The following is a 21,555-nucleotide window of genomic DNA, read 5'->3' as shown; positions in this document are numbered from 1 at the left end:
CATTACATGGATAATTAAAGAGGACTACAGATTACTTAATATTGTTCTTTAGTTATATCCTTCTTTAAAGTAGTTAAACATTTTAACTGATGACTCAAATAAGGAGTTGCTTATCCCATTATAGCTACAGATCAATTTTTATATGACTTGTATGCAAGTCACAGTGGGTAACAGTATCTACAGTGGGTAAGCAAAATGCTCAAGTGACAAAATTCCAGGGTTGGGAGGAATATTATTCAAGATTTACAAATTTGCCAGGCTGGCAGTGGCCTATTTAGTCTGGGCTTCCATTTTCAAAAATGTAACTTAGTTCCTTGGCTGAAGAACATAACTAGTAGCAGAAGGAGGTCATTCCGGCCCTTACATCTGCTCTTCATTGGACCATGGCTAATCCAAGATGTGTGACTACCTTGCATTAACCTATATCATTTAATTTCAGAAATCTATTGATCAAGGCAAGAAATATTCGCCCAAATGGCAGAAATAGAAACACCAATGGTACCGAATTCTAGGACTTCTGATCTGTCATTTGGCATTTGTACCACTGTTGAAAGAATGTTGTTTATCAAGAGGAACTATTTAAAATGAGTATATCATTCACAGTGACTGCATGCAGAATCTCCAGGCAGATCAAGAGAGTATTTCCATTTATTGAAAAATATATAGATCATATTTATGAATCCTCCATAGTCAGCAAACCCTTCAAAAAATAACAGTAAAATTAGGAGTAAGTGATATGGCCACTGAAGTCAACTTCATGGATGAGCTTGTGCCTTGCCCATATTTTCACCCGATCCATAAGTGTGTAAAGATCGATCATAATTAATCATGAATGTGCTCAAGAACTGTACTCTGCATTTCTCTTACGCGGAGACAAGAGTTACAATTCTCCAGATAGTGAATTTTCTGAACATCTCGAGCATAATTAACTAACACCAACTTTTTCTGACAAATATGCTCCCATTTTGGTCATTCCAGCTAAATGAAACAATCTCTCCGCATTTATCCTGGCAATCCCCCTCAGAATTTGTATGTTTCTGTGAGATCACCTCCCAACTCTAATGTTTACCGATCACTCTTCATGGGATTCCCTGAGAATTAATCCAGTGTGTCTACACTACGCTGACTCTAATGCAAGTATGGAGAGGAAAACTGAACATAGCTGTTTAAATATGGTTTCAGCATAATCATTTACTGAATCAGCAAAGGTTCCTTACTTTTGTTTCCCAATCCTCCTCTATGTATCAACTTGCCTTCCCCATGACTTGCTTTACCTGCATGTTTGCTTTTGCTATCACATGTACCAGCATACTAAGATGAAATGTTATTTAAGGAGATTGTATGACCCTTTATTTTGTCCGAAACGGCACCCATTCCTTCAAGTCAAGTCAAGTCAAGTCTACTTTATTTGTCACACACATACAAGATGTGCAGTGAAATGAAAGTGGCAACGCCTGCGGATTGTACTAAAACTACAAACAGAATAGATTTTTTTTTTAAAAAGACACAACACAAAAATTTAATTAATAAAGTAAATTAGACCCTGGTGATATAAGAGTTAACAGTCCTGATGGCCTGTGGGAAGAAAATCTGTCTCATCCTCTCTGTTTTCACAGCGTGACAGCGGTGGCGTTTGCCTGACTGTAGCAGCTGGAACAGTCCGTTACAGGGGTGATAGGGGTCCCCCCATAATGTTGCTGGCTCTGGATCTGCACCTCCTGATGTATAGGTCCTGCAGGGGGGCGAGTGTAGTTCCCATAGTGCTTTCAGCCGAACGCACTACTCTCCGCAGAGCCTTCCTGTCCTGGGCAGAGCTGTTCCCAAACCAGATTGAGATATTGCCGGACAAGATGCTTTCTACAGCCCCAGAGTAGAAGCACTGAAGGATCCTCAGAGAAACTCTGAAATTCTTCAGCTATCTGAGGTGGCAAAGACGCTGCCTTGCCTTACTCACCAGTGCGGCAATGTGTGTTGTCCATGTCAGGTCCTATGTGATGTGGACTCCCAGGTATTTAAAGCTGCTCACCCTATCCACAGTACTCCCATTTATCTCCAGTGGCATGTACATCCTCAGATGTTGAGCCCTTCTAAAGTCCACAATCAGCTCCTTAGTTTTTGTGACATTCAAGAGGAGGCAGCTGCCCTGACACCAGAGTGCCAGATCAGCCACCTCCTCCCAGTAGGCCTTCTCATCTTTATCGGAGATCAGGCCCACCACCACAGTGTCATCAGCAAACTTGATGATGGAGTTGGAGCTGAACCTGGCCACACAGTCATGTGTGTACAGGGAGTACAGTTGGGGGCTAAGGACGCAACCCTGGGGGGATCCTGTGTTCAGGGTGAGGGGGTTAGATGTATGTCTCCCCATCTTGACCACTTGGGGCCTGGCGGTGAGAAAGTCCAGAACCCAGGCACACAGGGGAGTGTTAAGCCCCAGTTTCAGCAGCTTCTCAGCAAGTCTGGTGGGGACTATTGTATTGAAAGCTGAACTAAACTCAATGAACAGCATTCTCACATAACCCCCTTCTGGCTGTCAAGATGAGAGAGAACGGTGTGCAGAACCTGGGAGACCGTATCATCCGCGGATCTGTTCGGATGGTATGCGAACTGCAGCGGGTCCATATTGCGAGGGAGGAAGTCACAGATGTGGTTCTTGATCAGCCTTTCATGACCACCGAGGTGAGGGCCACTGGTCAGTAGTCATTCAAACAAGCTGGAGAGGCATTCTTTGGCACTTCTTTGGAACCAAGGATTTTTGAAGCTTGCAGGGACCACGGACTTTGCCAAGGAGAGGTTGAATATTGTGGTAAGCACTGGAGCAAGCTGAGTAGCACAAGACTTTAGTACTCGCCCAGCTATACCATCTGGGCCTACAGCTTTCCTCGTGTTCACACGCGTCAGAGCCCATGTCACGTCGTGCTCGGACACCGAGAATGTGTGCGCATCCCCGGCGGTGGATCCTCCTCCAGCCTCGCTAGCCAGCGCACTGGCGGTGTTGTTTTTAGACGGTGAGCTAGGGGTAATGTTGCCCGTCTTGAATCGTGCGTAGGAGTTCAAGTCATCAGCTAGGGAGGTGCCGGCACTTCCGATTGAGGGGGGGCTGCACCGGTAGTTAGTTATAGTCCGTAGCCCCTGCCAAAGGCGTCTGGTGTCCTGCTGCTCCATCCGTGACTCTATCCTGTCCCTGTACCTCCTTTTTGTGTCCTTCACCACCCTTCGCAGTCAGTAGGACTCTACCTTGTAGTTGTCCATAATGCCGGATGCCAGGCCGGAGTTGTAAGCAGCGGTGTGAGCATTCAAGGCAATGTGAATAGACCTGTCCACCCAGGGTTTTTGATTAGGAAAGATAATAACCCTTACCGTGGGGACGATGTTATCGGCTATTGTTGCAATGAAGTCCGTAACCACTTCCGCGAACTGACTGACGTCTCTGGAACTTGCTTGGATCATATTCCAGTCGACATCGCTCAGTGCATCTTGCAGCATGGCCTCTGAATGGTCAGACCACCGCTTTACGTCCCTCATCACTGCCGATTTCCGTACTATCCGTTGTTTATACTCCGGCAGCAGGAAAATGGCAGCGTGGTCAGACTTTCCAAAAGGAGGGAGAGAAACGGCCTTATAGCCAGTCCTGAACGGCGTGTAGCAATGGTCCAAAGTTCTATCCCCCCCTGGTGACACACGTGATGTGTTGGCAGAAGTTAGGCATGACCTTTTTGAGATTTGCCCTATTAAAATCTCCAGCCATCACCACCACAGCCGCAACAGGGTTCTTGTTTTGGTGTCGACACAACACATCGTGTAGGGCCGATAGTGCCATGTTGGTGTCCACATGCGGTGGAATATAGACGGCTGTGATGATCACCGAGCTGAACTCCCGGGGAAGGTAAAATGGACGGCATGAGATAGTCAGATGCTCTAGGTCTGGCGAGCAGGAATAAGAAAGCTTCTTAATATTCCTAGGATTGCACCAGTTATTGTTGGTCATGAAGCAAACTCCTCCACCCTTGGATTTCCCGGATTCCTCCGTTCCGTCCACACGGAAAACAGTGAAGGACTCGGTTGGGCAGATCACCTGATCTGACACCAGCCATGTCTCAGTCAGACAGAAGATGTTGCAGTCTTTTATGTCCCGCTGGAATCCGATCCTCGCCCTGAGGTCATCCAGCTTGTTCTCCAGGGACTGGACGTTCGCCAGTAGGATGCTAGGCAGAGGTGGACGGAAGGCTTGGGCTCTCAGCCTATTCCGAATCCTCCCCCGCTATCCTCGGTGTTTTCTCTGACTTTTTCTCGGAGCCCCTCTCCCATTGTTGTTGCCACGGAGCGCTCTTTTGATCTCTGTCGGCCATGTTGGATCAGTGAGTACAGTGTCTAACAAGTCTTCGGTAATGCTAAAGTTTAGTTTTACGAGAAGTTGCTTCTCCAGATCTCTCCAGAGATGCTGCCTGTCCCACTGAGTTACTCCAGCATTTTATGTCTACCTTCGATTTAAACCAGCATCTGCAGTTCTTTCCAAAGATACTAGAGTAAGAAGATGGACCACTCCGTTGAAATCGCCTATACTGAAGTGTCAAGGAGTGGAACGGCCGCCATTTTTGTAGGTAAAACCAGCCATTCGCTGTGCCTCTCGCAATGTAATCAGTGTTGTGGGGGAACAGTACGTGATGAAACCATTAAAATGCAGAATATATCTCATCTATCAACTCACATTTGTTTTTTTAATTTTTAAATGTTTTCCCCCTGCTTAATTTCTCTGAATTTATTATTTCTTACTGTTTCTGCCCATTTCCCTCCCATCCTTCCTCCCCAACCCCCTTTTGTGCAGTTTCCCTTGTATATATATATATATATATATATATATATATAGTTTCTTTCTTATGATTTCCTCTAATTATTTCATTAGCTCTCTCTCTCTCTCATATATATAATCAGTCATGCACACACTTCTCAGCGCATGGTTCTCCCTATCATGATCACTGTTCTCTCACATACATTAGAGCCTACCCATGCACATTCGCAATCAGTGACAAACTTATTTCCAGAAATCCTAATATTGTGAATAAAATAGCTATGAACACGTGTCGAGATATTTTTTCATTCTTTTCATTCTATATTAGTGTAATAAAATGTAATGCATACATACCTACACTGATACAGAAGAGCTAGCTTTAGACATGAATAATGTACATTGCTACCATAGTTTAGTTTTGAATTTAACATATAATTGAGGGGGTCGGTGCAATATAGTGCTAACCCTCACTTTTGTGAAAAATGAGTTACATGCATTAGCACGATCCTTACCCACTACCCTACAACCTGTAAAAAATTCATATTTAAATTCAACCGATAAGTTGGTCAAATAACATAGGCACCTTCTTGTTTTTTGTGATTTATGGATTTTTCAAATGTGAATATCGTGGGTCAGCAGTATATTGCACCAACCCCCTTCAATTTTACATCATTGAAAAATGAACTTCATAAACAAGGATAACACTTTTTATTTCTGTCATTCATGGTAAGATTTACATCATTTTGTGTGCGAGATATACAGGGTTGCACTGTTTCGCATATCAGCTAACCAATGAAAAGATCAGGTCCTGATCTATACCAGCTCTTCACCTTCCCCCCCCCCCCCCCCCCCCCTTGTCTGAAGAAGGGTCCCAACCTGAAATATCACCCATCTTTTTTCTCGAGAGATGCTGCCTGTCCCGGTGATTTACTCCAACAGTGTCTATTTGAATTGGATTCATGCTTCTTTACCACGTCAGGCAGCATTGGTCATTTTAGTGGCTGTCAAGGGTTTTTTACTAATCAATTCACCAATTCAAATTTTCTTGACTCTAAGTATTAAGTTAAATGTTTTTTCAATTATATTGTGGATACAGTGGAGTTCTATTGTTTGCAAATGCCTAATCTCTGCTTCCATGACTTTTTAAAATAAAACAAGAGATACAACTCGTGGAGGTGAAATTAAAATTAACAGAGAAAGCAAAGAAGAACAGTTCATTAAATATGATCAATTGGCAAGATACAGAGTGGATCTCCAGTGCAAATATTCAATCAGTAACATCCAAAGTTTAAAGATCACGAAGCAGCAACTCTCCAAGAAATAGTTATAAATGTCAACTATCAACTTATTAAAGAAGTTGAACAAAAATAATTGTTTGCAAACATTTTAAATACGAAGAATTCGCTGAGAGTTATGAACACTGCCTAGTCTAGCACACTGAATTTGATTACTAAAATGGCGCTGAAATTTACCCATGCCCTACTACGGTTTTCAGAGTCGAATGGTCTATCTTGGTACTCTAGTATCTTTGGTTCTTTCCTACCGGTATTTTGTTATTGTTTATAGGACTTTGGCGAGAGAAAATTGTCAGACGTTATAGAAAGATATACAATTATGATTTTTAAGAAGACATTTAGATAGATATACTGATAGGCTTACTAGTTCAGAATGCCAATTGGTCAGCATGGAGAAAGTGCATTGGAGGACCTGTTTCCATGTTGTATAGCTCTTTGATGCTGTAATTCTCATTAACCGTTTGTTTATCCTCATTACAATAGCAATTATACTTAAGAAGTAATAATTCTCCTTTGGAGATTTTGCAGTTGCTTAAAATGCAGTATAAATGCAAGTTTTTTGTTCCCTTAATAATTTTACTGTTGGAATGAGGAATTAAAGTGGCAGGCACTTGGTGACTCAGGTCAACCTTGAGAACTGAATGGAGGCATTCCGCAGAGCATGCCTCAATCTGTATTTGGTTTCTCCAACTTAAAGGAGACCATATCATGAGCACAAAATACGGGACATTCAATTGGATGAAGTACACTAAATTGCAGCTTGATCTGAAAGGACTGTTTAGATCACTAGATGAAAGAGGAGAAAGGCCAGGTGTTGTATCGTTTGTACTTTCAAGGAAAGCTGCTGTGAGAAGTTGAATGGAAGTGAAAGTACGCCAGGAGGTGGTGCATGGAATGCTGAAAGGGGATGGAAAAATATGCCTGGTGGTGAAGTTAAGAAAATACTTATTGAATATGGTTGCTAGTGGGTTGGAAGCTGAGGAGAATGAAAACCCTATCCTTGCTCTGCCTGGGAGGAGGGATTAAGAGCAGAAATGTGGGAAATGGAACAGATGCAGTTGAGTGCTCTGTCTACCTACAATATAAAAATATTGGCGTGTAGTGTGTTATCAGGACAGAAAATATGTAGTGTAGAAACTGGGTGAAAAGGATGGGGTTTTTCAATGAATAAAGGCGGAGGAAGGATAAGTCAGGTTAATTTATTGTCACATACACCAGAGTGCAAGCAAATTTCTTGCTCTCATAAGGCGCAATGAGTAAACAGTATACATACAGTAATGAAAATACAACAATAGATAAACGAAGGCAAAACAGCAGATGGACTTTAATGTTATAGTATATATTTGCACTAAATATTGTGGCCTTTATCTGTGTACTGTGGATGGCTTGATTTTTCATGCATAGTTTTTTCTTTGACTGGATAGCATGCAAACAGAAGCATTTCACTGTACCTCAGAACACGTGACAATAACAAACTAAACTATTTTAAGCAATCAAGTGTAAAGCAGTTGCCATACTAGGCTAGAATGGATCCCGTTTGAATATTTTCTGTGGCAGAAGTTCGAGAGAATCATCGTGGACTTGCCGAATCTTCTCACGTGCCTATTAAAATAAGTACACTGATGTGCTTTCTGGATCTCCAGATCAGTGTGAAGGGACCAGGCTAGCATGCTGGTTGTGTGGATAACCAGGAACCTGAAACAACTTTATTGATGATGAGATAGCTGTGGGAGTCGATGGGTGGGGTGGGGGAGATGGCCATGTCACTAATCTATCCCCAGATTTAGGGATAGAAAAGTGGAGAAATGGAAAGAGTCAGATGGATCATCTGAAAATGAGAACAGAGTGGAAATTAGAAGCAAAGGTGATGAAACCTTCAATATGAGAGTTGGAAGCAGAACCATTGCAACCATCAATGTACTGGAAAAAGCAGTGAGGGAGGGGGCATGAGTGCAATTGAAACAAAGCACAAAAAGGATAGCATAGCTTGGACTTGGTGGATTGTTGCAGATATGTTTCTTAAGTTAATGCTGGCGAGTAAAGACCCAAACAAGCAAACAAATGTAAAAACTATTAATTCGGTGGAAATATGGGGTCAATAGGGATGCTGGAGATTCTGGACAAGGGCAATCAGAGCTGCTAGTTGCATGTCCCTTCAATTCTCCATCCCACTCCAAAGCTGACTTCTCTGCCCTCGGCTTCTTATACTGTTCCAACAAAGCCCAACATATCCTTGAGAGCAGTAACTAATCTTCCCACCAGGCAGAATTAGCTCTGATGAAAGATCACCAACCTGTAATATCAACATTGTTCTTTCTCTGTTCACAAACGCTGCCAAACCTGCAATGTATTTCCAATTATTTCTGTTTTTATCACCCCTTATTTCTGCAATTTGGAATTGCTTCCATTCGATAAATGTCTTGCTATTCATTTGGGAAGCCGAGGTCCTAGCACAGAAATTCTATTTCTAGTACTTGCAGAGAAACTTGTGTACACACCTTAAAGTTTGCAATCCTTCATGATTGCAACAAAGAACAGTACTCCATCTGTTAAATTTGTCACTTTTACAAGATGAAGCTGCCATCTTAATGAACCCCTGGCAACAACAACAAATCAACTGGAAATAAAAACAGAAAATGAAGGAAATGTCCAGCAGAATCTATGGAAAGAGAAACAGCGTAAATGTTTTAGAATGTAAACCCTTCATCACAACTGGGAATGTTAGAAAACACGTTTAATTTAGGTTGCAGAAGGTTCAAGAGGAATGGAGTGGAAAAGAGAATATGCTGATAGGTGTGGTCAAGGTTGGCAAGGTGATTCCAATATTTCTGGTATATCGCAGCCTTTAGATCTCATTACTGAATATTACAATTTCTGATAACTAATTTTTTCAGTTTGTATCAGATCTAGCTTGTTTTGTTACAAGATTATCCACCTGCAATATTAATTTAGTATTTCTTCTCTCCATATACACTGCCTGATGTGCTGGGTATTTTCAGCAATCTCCTTTTGGTTTCATAGCTCTGACCTGAATTTGAAAATTAAAATACTACTGATGTTGGAAATTTGAAATAAAATTAGAAAATGCTCTTCACCAGAACAGGCGGCACTGGTGCAGTGGTAGAGTTGCTGCCATACCCGGGTTCGATTCTGACTATGGGTGATGTCTGTACGGAGTTTGTACATTCTCCCAATGACTTGCATGGGTTTTCTCTGGGAGCTCCGGTTTCCTCCCACACTCCAAAAATGTACGGGAGTATAGGCAAATTAGCTTGGTATAATTGTAATTTGTCCCTAGTGTTTAGGATAGTGTTAGTATGCGAGGATCACTGTTCGGCACGGACTCGGTGGGATGAAGGGCTTGTTTCCATGCTGTATCTCTAAACTAAACTACACTGAACTAAACTGGGAATATGAGAAAAAAAGTTAATTTTAAGTTGCAAAGAAGATAGAGGAGGGATGGAATAGCCAATGGGGCATTATCTCTGATAGAGGGAGGAAGGATGGTTATCGGTACAGGTTGTAGTTCAAGTTATTCAGTTGGTTGATTAGTGATGACATTTAGAGAAGACACCACAAAGAATTGCAAAGGCTGTGAAATTTAGAGCCATAGTCAATACACAGCAGGTCAGACATCTTTGATGGAGAGAGAACAATAGCTCATTTTACAGATGGATAACATAGAGCAGAATTGGCTTGTTCTGATATATAGAAAAAATGATACCCGAAGTTATACTATTTGATATTGAGAATGTAAGGAAACAATGTGCCATAAATATTGGAACCGCATTACCAACCTGGGCCTCGCCCTGAAGTGCATAAGGCTACAATGTGCCCAAATGGAAGATGAAGTAATGTTGCTCATCTTACATTGGGTCTCATAACAGTACAGGAGGCCATTGAGAGATAAATTTGAATTGGAGTGATTGAAGAATTAAAGTGACAGGCAAATAAAGCTTGTGGTCATGCTTAAAAACTGACACAAGTGTTCAATCTTTGTTTAAATTTCCCTTCGTAAAGGAGCCACATTGTGAACACTGAATGCTGTACAAAAAAATGGAATAACTTTTATTTTCTGAATTGTTTATATTTCTGACCTATATTTCACAATTCTACATGCCCGTTTGTTCTTCCTCTAACTTCTCTCTTTAACCTATTGATTAGAAGGTTCCACAAACATTGGCATTACCTGGCCTTGCTTGTGAAATATATTCTCGATTGACCTCTCCCTCTGACACCCACTCTAGCTACAATTTAAAACAAACTTGTTTTTGCATAATCTGAGGTCTGATGAAAGGTCTTCAACTTGAAATGCTAATTCTATTTCTTTCCACAGACCTGTCAAGTGTTTCCAGAATTTTATGTTTTTAGTTTGTATATATGATTCTTTTGATTGTCAAAAGAATCAACCAGTTTCATGTCTACTGGGTTTTAGGAGTGCATAGTAAAAGGCAACCCTTTTCCTGTTTAACAACAAGTCTTTTGATGGTAATGCAGAAGAAAAGTTAGGATACAAAAACATGTATGATCATAAGTAATGTACTTGGTAACAGCACTGAATGATTTTTTGTATAAACATTTATTAAGAAAATCACGTATTGCCAGGCCAATAGTTTACAATTGCGGCTCTGGCTTCCAAGTGGACTTGGATGCTGAAGGTTGGCACATTCCTGAGTCACTTGATGTCTCCAGCAATGTTTGTTACCTTCTGCTATGAGAGAAACATAGTAGTAATGTTGCTCCAATCTCTAAATCATGCAGACAGAATTCATGGAGTGGATGCTATTGAGGATGGATATTATTGAACAAAGACCCAGGTTGTGTGACAGTAAACATGACAGAAAGTGAGAAATTAGATGCTAGTGTAGTCAAGAGACATTCCTTCTTAGAAAATGGAGTGTGCTGTTATGTGTTCTAAAGAACAATGACAAACTATTTTTCCCAGAAAATAATAATATGCATTTGTGATTCAATTAACTGGCTGATACTCACCAAAAAAAACTCAGAAGACTTAATAAAGTAATTATTTTTGTTGGCACACAAAGGGTCACTGCAGTTGGAGATCATGCGGCCAAATACTTCCACATTGACTGCGCTGTTGCATGCAAAAAAATCTTTCCTCTTTTCCAAATTTGTGAGTTATACTTACACATCTGAAAGATTTAAAACATGCTGTCTTCCTTAATTAGCTCAGTCAGCTAAGATCTTTCACAGGAAGTCATGTTGCTTTTTGTGAATCAGAGGTTATGCTGAGGGCTTCCTCATAAGAGAGGGCAAGTTGCACATCATCATTGAAAGGATTTAAAATGAAGTTTATAACTGATACCAGATGGTGTATGTAGTATTTTGCTCAACTCAGGTTAGTTACTTTTTCAAAAGCCTATTTAGCTCTTTAAATAGGGAAGGCAACCTCTTGCACTTACCAAATTTTCTGTATTTTTTTTACTTATTAGATTCCTACCAGCAGGAAGTCATATAATATTCTTGCCAGTGTTATATAAATTAACGCCTGACAGGGTCACCTTCCTCTGATTTCAGTGGACAGAAATACTATTAATGTCACTTCAACAGGGTTCAGGAGTTACTCGGCATATACATTTATTTCCCAGGAAACAATCGAAAAACATTTACTTCAGTGTGTCGGGTATTGGTTATAGACTTCCTTTCAAATCCTTTCAATGATGATGTCCAACTTGTCCCTCTCTTAGGAGGAAGCCCTTTGATTCACAATGAGTGACACTTCCTGAGAAAGGATGTGGAGGCACGGATTAGTATGCAAAAAAAGTTAGTATAACCTGTCAGTTCTAGAACTATTATATTAGGAAAGATTGAATACGCTTGGATTCTTTTTTTAGGAAAGACTAATTGAATGACGTAGTAGAGATTAAGATACTAAAATGGTTTGATTGGATGGACCTGAGGCAACCATAAAAATAGAAATGTTTATTTAACAAGTGAGTCACAACTAGGAGTCAAAAATACAAATACTGTAGTCACTTATAAATCAAAAGGAAATTTCTGAACTACTTCTTTACTGAAGATAAATTTCGTTTCCACAGGGCGTGACTGAATCAAAAAGGAGAGATGCATTCAAAGAGAAAGGAATAGTTTTTTTGATGGGGTTAGATGAGGCAAGGGACATGATTCTGTATGAACATTCAAATTAGCATGGGGTAGGCAACTAGGTATTTCTAGCACAATTATAACCATAATTCCACACTCCTGACAACTTCAAATAACTTTTTGTGTCCTTATTTATCAAGGGTCCATCTTTAAAATATTCAAAGATTCTACTTCCACTTCATTTTTTGAGCAAGGAAGTTCCAAAGGGGAAATTTTTTTTTGCTTCATCTCTATCTTATGGATGCTCTGCAGAAGGCAGAATTAACGCCTATTTTGACAGTTGGGCTAAATGGTCTTTATTTATACTGTAAAATACTTTGCAACTGCTGAAAATTGAGAACATTGTGTCTTTTATCTAACAAAATAAATGAACCACAGCTGTGGAAATCTTACTGACTGACAGACCTGCTTTCAAAAAAAAAAACACACAGGGTAATCAGTATCATGGTGCCCACCACTGGTGGGATCATGACTTTGATGGAAGAATAATAATAAAAATGTCCCATGGCTATTACATTCCATGATGTTGTTAGAGTGATCTGTCACAGAAACTTTGGGTGAAATAAAAAGTTATATTGAGGACTCTGTTGTAATACTACAGAAGTTCCTAAAATAAATGACTTAAAATATACAGGTGAAGTGCTGAAAAGTATTAAAAATTGTTCATGAAACCTGTTTTCAAAGAATAGTGTGAATAGATAGAATAGATAGAAAGAATGTGGTGTAGGAATATATTTGTAGACAGGAGAAAAAATTATAGAAAACTATCTTTTACAAAAATTGCATCTGGAGGTGAACGGCCAAAGTAGCAGAAAGCTTTGAAATTAAGACTGGGACTAAATATTATGCCTATGTCATTGACCATGTGGCATCTCTTAACTACTAATCTTTGAAAAGTTCTTGTCTCCAAGAAATTGACATCTCCCACTCCACAAACCCAGAGAAAGAGAACATGCGCAATATAGCCCATGAAATTTGGAGATGTGTTGCCCAACATCAGAATAAGTTTTAACAAGTAAACTTAGGGCTAGAATGTGAGGGCGGAGCACTGCATGTGAAATAGGGAGGAAAGAAATGTCCAAAATGGAGAGTGGTGAGTCAGAGGAGAGAGAAAAGAAATGAGAAAGCTAAAAGGCAGCAGTAGCCAAGGTCTCTCTCTACCAAACTATGTCTAAATAACATCTGATCAAGGTCTTGCTCTGTCAAGTCTGTGTGGCAGCTGGTATGCAACTATCCCACATCAAAATAAATCACAGAAAATTGACTTATATTACTCTCTATCAAGTGTGGGACCTGGAATCATTTACATGGTCAGCATAAACAGCATGACAGATTTGACATTGTTCTGCCATCTCAAACAGGGAATGTCACTTTCAGGAATCCAGGCCCAATCAATTTTCAACATTTTCATTCTGGTTTGTATTAAGATCCTTGAGCCCATTTGTTGGGAATATAGAGAACCCAGCAAAAACAGAGGAGAAATGCCTTCTCCAAAACTACCTATCTATCCTCCCATCTAGTACCCCTTGCATAACCCGTAATGGAGTTAATAGGTCTCACACTGGCTTTATCAACTCCCTGAGAATTAAAAAAGCGAATCATCCTCAATCCTAAATGACTACCTAAGAAAAAGGAAAGTAAGATCAAGATATTCATGCCTGATTCCTAGGGTTTGAGAGATAAAGTCAGGAGCCAGGGCAGGCATGACTGCCATTAAAGGATACAGGGAAAGGTTTCGCTGGGACAATAGCTCAGCAATGGAGTTAGAGAAAATGATTAAGCAAAGATATCATGACCAATGGAAGACCAAGGGCAAGACAGCATGGCGCACTATACGCTATCCCTGAAGGGAAGCTGAAATCCTGCTATCACGTGTTTCCCGGAAGAATTTGTGTAATGCCAATCCCAACCCCTCAATGTCATAACTCTCAAATGCTATCTAAAAGGCAAAAAATGCCACTCAACCGTACCATAACTGTTACACTTAAACAGAAAGAATAAAGCTAGTCCCATCTAACATCGTTCTAGGCCCCAAATTAAAAAAAATGGCAAAATCACTTCCAGTCCAAAGTCCTCCTCACAAACATTTGTGCACATGCGTATAAATTGTAAGAGCTATCCCATAGATTTGTCAAGTAATATACTCATAGATTCACACCTTTCAAACAACATGTCAAACTCTAACACAATCCATAACATCCTGGCACACTGGCAGGACAAGCTCAGCAGGGGGAGCAACATAGTGCCAGCAAGGCAGAAGGGAATAGACCTGGAAGTCATCAATATTGATGCCAGATTCTGTGAAGCTCATGTTACCAGGTCAAAATGAGACAAGGAAACTTCCTATTGATTATAAGTGTCCACCTTCTCTCACTGCTCTTCATTTTGATCAACACTTGGAAGAAGCACTGACGGTAATCTGGGTGAGACAGCGATGTCTTCGTCATGAATGGCTTTTCAAAATGTCTAAGTCCTGAAGGATATACTTATTAGATTGGGTCTGCAGCAGTTGAACCTACACAAGGAATAGACAAAGACCTTGTCTGCAACAGTCTACTTATTGCAAGTGCATCCGTCACAATAACTTTAGTAGATTATCACTGTCTTTCTAAAGATAAAGCTCATCTACACACTGAAAACATCCTTCATTCTGTTGTGTCATTATAATCATGCTACATAGAATATGCTCAGAAAGGGTCCGGCAGCTCAAAAATGGTATCCACGAAGCACTGTGAACAATCGGTAACAGGAAAAATGTACACTGCCACCATCTGTAACCTCATGGCTCAGCATTTCCCTTGCTATTATATTATTATCTTGGCAGCAGATTACCTCTGTTTCAAAAAGATGCCACAACCATTTTGGAGAAGTTACAAATATGTCATATCATATCATATCATATCATATCATATATATACAGCCGGAAACAGGCCTTTTCGGCTCTCCAAGTCCGTGCCGCCCAGCTATCCCTGTACATTAACACTATCCTACACCCACTAGGGACAATTTTTACATTTACCCAGCCAATTAACCTACATACCTGTACGTCTTTGGAGTGTGGGAGGAAACCGAAGATCTCGGAGAAAACCCACTCAGGTCACGGGGAGAACGTACAAACTCCTTACAGTGCAGCACCCGTAGTCAGGATCAAACCTGAGTCTCCGGCGCTGCCTTCGCTGTAAAGCAGCAACTCTACCGCTGCGCTACCGTGCCGCCCTTGTAGGCTAACCTGTATCCAATAGAGCTAAACTTTCTCAAAATCAGTCAATCGGGTCAAAGTTCTGTTGTTCTCTTTTGAATGGTGGTCAACAGTTGATAGGAAGAGGAAACGCCAAGAATATACCCATCCTTCATGATAACAAGGCCTTGCCAATAAGTGTAAAAGTCAAGGCTGATGAATTCTCAGTAAAGTTCAGCCAGAAATGTCAATTGGAAGATCCATCATAGATTCTTCTTGATATCCCACAATCATCTTCAGCCGGTTAATTCACTCCACATCAAAAATTATGGGGCAGCCAGGGAAGATGTTTACGCAGCCGAAACCTTTGAGGTAAAGCGACAGCCAGATTAATTGTGAGAGGGATGGAGGCAGCAGGGTTTCCTTCCATCAGGGGGCAGCCGGTACAATGGCGAGCTCGCCCAACTATTACCACCAGGAGCATTTACTACTACACCGACACCGCAACAGAGGGGACAATGAAAACAACAGACGCGCCGGAGACGGACGGTGACAACACCAACAATAAACTCGTCATCGTTACTGCCACCATCGTCGCAGGCGGCGGAGTGGACACACGGCGAGAAGTGTGCAGCAGCAGCAACAACAACAGTGGCGGCAACAACAACAACGGCGGCAACAACAATGGCGGCGGCGGCAACAACAATAGCGGCGGCAGCAACAACAACAACGGCAGCAGCAACAACAACAACGGCGGCAACAACAACAACAACGGCGGCAACAACAACAGTGGCAACAACAACAACAGTGGCAACAACAACAACAATAGTGGCAACAACAACAACAATAGTGGCAACAACAACAGTGGCAGCAACAACAACAGCAGCAGCGGCTCGCCAACGGCTCGGCCCGAGCCCGCCATTCAAGCGTCAGTAGGAGAGCAGACATCAAAAAAATGGCTAGGACTATTAGATAAAGCAAAGCCTATGGGACCAGTCAACATCCTAGCTGCAGTATTTTAGAACTAGCTATACCACTAGTCAAGCTGTCCCAATATAATTATAACACTGGGCGCTGCACAATAATGTGGAGAATTGCCCAGATATGTTGTCTTCACAAAAACAGAAAGTCAAATGTGGCTAACAAATGCACAATTAATCCACCGCCAACCATATGTAAAATGATGAAAGGTATTATTAACATTTCTATCAAGTAGCACTACCAATTACCTGCCCGGCTTTCTCCAGAATCACATGGTCCCATAACACATTGCAGCCTGATCCAAACATGGACCAAACGGATAAATAGCAGGTGATGTGAGAGAACCTGGCCTTGGCAATAATGCCGTATTTGACTGAGTGTGGCTTCTGGGTGTGGCCTAGTAAAGTCAATGGGCATCAAGGATAAAGTGCTTCAATCATTATAATTATGCCTTACACGAAGGAAGTTGGCTGTGGTTGTAGATTAATCATCTCAGCCCCAGGACATCATTGCAGAAACTTATCAAGGCAGTGCCCTAGGTCCAACCAACATCAGCTGCCTCATCAATAACCTGCCTTCCATAAGAAGGTAAAAATGGGGGATGTTCACTAATAGGTTCATAGTGTGTTATTCAATTTGAAAATGTTCAGCAGATGAATCAGTCCAAATAAGTAAATGTTTTAGTTGGAATAAGATGATGTCTCTTTCTGTATTATGTTACTAGTAACAGGACTGTGGGATGTGCTCAGAAGACGAGACTGTATTAAAAAAGAGAGTAAAACTGAGCCAAAATCACAGATGGATAACTGGTAGAAATGGCTAGTTCTACTATATACAGAAAGAGCAAAGTTATAGAATTTACTATTTAGTCTGGAATCCTGCAACATACACAGATAAAAGTTAAAGTCTTGTTATTCAGGCCCGCATAAGGCTTTGTTGTAACAGTGCAGGAGGACACAGATAGATCATAGTGGGTGATTTACACTGGAAAATTAACCTCCCAACCCACACTTCTTTTGACGGTAGAGGAAAACTCAAGCACTTAGAAGAAACCCAAGTGGTCATAGGAAGAATACATGAATTCCCCAGAGACAGCACTGAAGGTCAGAATTGAATCCAGATCACTAGAGTTTTGAGACAGCACTTCTAGTAGATGTACCACATTTCGAACATTTTAAAGCAAAGGCAGAGGTAGTTAGAATCTATATGATAAAGGGGATGAGATGTTAATGTGAGTCCATGGGAATATAAAGTTCATTTGCAAATAGATCATCTGTAATTCTATTAAATGGTGGATAAGGTTTGAGGGACCAAATGCTTCTTGCATTTGTTTCCAAATCTTATATTCGATACAATACAATACAACTTTATTTATCCCAGGAGAGAAATTGCTCTGTCAACAGTCATAAAGCACAAGATACATGAAATTAAAGTGAGGAGTGGAAAGGATTGGCATGTACAAAGATTGGGGATGGGGGGAGAGTGGAGTCAGTCTGAACCCCATGGCAGAAGGGTGAGAAGTTGTACAGTTTGATAGCCACAGAGAAAAAGGATCGCCTGTGTTGTTATGTACTGCATCCTGGTGGAACCAGTCTTTTGCTGAAGGTCCTCTTCAGGTTGACCAGTGTGTCATGGAGGGGGTGAGCTGTATTGCCCAAGATGCTCTGCATTGAGGAGCATCCTCCCTTCTAGGACCACCTCCCATGAAGCCAACTGCACCCCCAGAACGGATCCAGTCTTCCTGATGAGCTTGTTAATCCTATTGGCATATGCGGCCTTCGCCCTGCTGCCCCAGCACACAACAGCGAAGAAGATGGCTCTGGCCACCACCGATGGTAGAACATCTACAGCATCTTCCTGCCGACGGTGAAGGAGCAGAGCCTTCTCAAAAAGTACAACCGGCTCTGTCCCTTCTTGTACAGGGCTACAGTGTTCCTGGACCAGTCCAGTTTACTGTCCAGGAAAACTCCAAGGTATTTGTACTCCTTGGTAAATTGCACATCCACACATATTGTCTGGTATTTAGTCTGTGTATGCATTGAGGTTATAGAGAGGACTAAAGATAAATGGTTTGAAAGTGAGCACTGGCAGTTTGTCAGTGTAAAAGCTTCATGGAATTATATTATTTTACTGAACATATGCCACATTATATTTAGCAACTTTGCTAGAAGAGCTGTAGCTCTTGTACACCAAAGGCAGGCTACTGTTGGGGACCATAACCTCTGCCATGCTGCCTTCATGTAAATATCAGCAGGCATATTTTAAGATATTTTAAGGCACTGGTATGTATGATGCTGGGGATCTTAGAAAAGTGGCCACTCTAACAAGTGCAAATTCTTTACTATTATGCCTGCTGTAGTTATTCTTAGTTGTCAGCTGATGTGCTCCTGCAACCTTTCCCACAGATTTTTCCTGATGGAACAATGTTTTGGGATTCATTTTTACCCATTCCTAATTGCTCTTGAGAATGAGGTGGTAGTGAGCTGTCGATAATTGAGTTGATTAGTAGACATTATTAGAGGGCATTTTAGGATCAAACACTTGAGGTGGATCTGGAGTCACATATTGACCATACTGGTATAGGTAATGATAGCAGATGTGCTCCTCTGAAGGACATTCAGTAACCAGATGGAATTTTACAAATAACGTTTATGGTTATTCTGACTAATAGTTCCAAATTCCATATTCTTAAACAGAATTTAAATTCCGTTGTTGCTATGGTGGAATTTCATCTTGAATTTGGATTGCTATCCAGCCTTCTGGTTTACTCATCCAGAAAAACTTAACAAATGCATCACTGTCATCATATTGAGATGTTAGTAAGATATCATTTAATATCTAGTCTTTGTTATGATAGCATTTGCCTAATACTGGTATTAAGCCTGGTATTTAATTAAAAGGTGTACTAAATTCTGACACTCCATTATCTAGTTTCTAGTAAACAAACCAGTGGTGATTTCCTTGTATGAAGATTTCCAAATATATATCAATAAATACATTATAAATTGTGGTAATATTTAGTTCCACTGTTGCTGATTGTTAATAATGCATTATTCAAAATTTGGAAATGCTCAGACCAGATCACATTTGTCCAGTCACATTTAGTGCTACCCTGCAAGCTGAAGTTGGTTGAAGCTCAAGGCGATGACATTTATTTTTTATTTTTACAATGACGAGATGGGCACTCCCATCAATACTGTGGACGACAGTCGAGCCTGGAATAGGTAGGCTGGTGAGATGAAGACAAGTAATTTGTTCTTTTGAAATCTGTCACTCGCCAGTCTTACAATGATCTTTTGGGACGTGGATGGTCATCAGTTATAACACTGAGCCACTCTGTGATAGATATTAAAGTCTACTCAGAAAACATTGTACTACTGTTTATATAAAAACAACTTCCTCCTAATGATGACACAAGAGACTGCAGATGCTAGAATCTGGAGCAAAAACAAACAGCTGGAGGAAATCAGTGGGAGCAGGAGGGAATTGTAGACGTCTGCAATTCCTTTCTTCCCACAGAAGCTACCCCACTCGTTGAGTTTCTCCAGCAGTTTTGTTTTGCTTCCTCCTAACAATATTCAATGTATATGAGTATTGCTTCATCGTGTGGACAGAGTGCAGCATGGTTGGTCATATGAAATCCAGAAGGTTTTATTTTGCTTCAACTGACACAATGAAATTTCATGCAGTCCATTGTCACATTTGTGGACTCAGAGGAACTACCTTTAATTGACCAAACATCACATTCCATTCCATTGCTCTTGGTTGTTATGGTGACAAACAAATTGTTTTTTTTCTACTTTGCTATCTACATTGTAACAGTCAATAGCGTGGGGATTTTTAAAAATCGATATTTTACTATTAAAAAAATATTACTTTATACTGAAACAAAATGTAAAAAAACATCCTTACATTCCCATTTTGTGCAATGAATAACTGATAATTTTTACCCATTTATAATTTAACATAATCTTGAATATGGTTATTGCAGCAGGCAGGTGTCCTTGAGCCAAATAAGAGCAGTTTGTTCCAGATTGTAGCGTATGCGCGTGCATTTTTTTAGAATTACAAATAGAGGTCTTATTCAGTAAAAAAAACGAACTGTTTTTACGAGTCGCAGATCTGAGAAACATCACGGTAGATTTATAGCATTTTCTCAATCTGATGTTTTTTTTAGCAGCTTAACTTGGGAATAACAGTTCTAAAACAAGTGCGGGATAAGACGTATTTGAAATATCAATGAATCAATAATGTAGAACCGCCCCTGTAAAGACAGTCATTCCATCCGCCTTTATTTCTCATTATCAGTTTAAAGACTAACCGTTAAAAGTGTCAGAACAGGAATATATAAAATAAGCAGATTGGTTCCGTCCAATCTCCGACAAACCGGAGTGCGTATGAAGGTAACAACATCTCTTTTCACTGCGGATACCAAACGCTTATTCATCACAGATTTTGGTGTAAACAACACAAGAATGCGCAGGGGGGTGGGGGTTAAAAAGCACGCCTGCGCTTGCACGGCTTTCTGGCAAATGCAGTTTTCTCAAAGGATTCCCTTTCGCGGAAGAAAAAGTGTTTATCAACTACTACTCTCGTGAGGACTGAACATGGTGTACCATTGCATTTCTTCAAAGTCTTTTGGGGGATCCAAATGTAAATATAAAAGTCGTAAATATAAATGACTCAAGTGAAGTTATATCCTAAAACAAAACAAATTGTGCTAATTTGTTTCTCTTTCAAGCGTTTGCCATATCTCAATTAACTGCCAGTTCTGCAGCATTAACTATATTATTCATCTCCCTTCCCCTCCATTAGTCTTTCTGGTGATAGCGAGGAACCGCTGGATGAATATAAATTAACGAAGGATTTTCTAAAAACAAATTTAGCGTATTGCAGCTTTAGCACCGCCACTTGCCTAGGAGCCAATAAGAAGTGAAATTGCACAATCACACAAACTGATTTACACAATACCTCGCCTCGGCAAAGCTTTGCGGGGCCAACAAACTTGGCACGGGGAGGGGGGAAAAACACACACAAACACACACACACACACACACACACACACAGAGCCGAGTGATCCCGCCCTTCTGCGAGGCAATTGGCACAGATGCGAGATGGGCGAAATGTGGCAGCGTGGATTAGCTGTCGGCGGGTAAGTGACAGCGCACCTGGGCGTGTGTGCGCTTGTT

This window comes from Rhinoraja longicauda, chromosome 15, assembly GCF_053455715.1.
Source record: "Rhinoraja longicauda isolate Sanriku21f chromosome 15, sRhiLon1.1, whole genome shotgun sequence".
In the NCBI taxonomy this organism is placed as follows: Eukaryota; Metazoa; Chordata; class Chondrichthyes; order Rajiformes; family Arhynchobatidae; genus Rhinoraja; species Rhinoraja longicauda.
Note: the sequence above shows the minus strand (reverse complement) of the source record.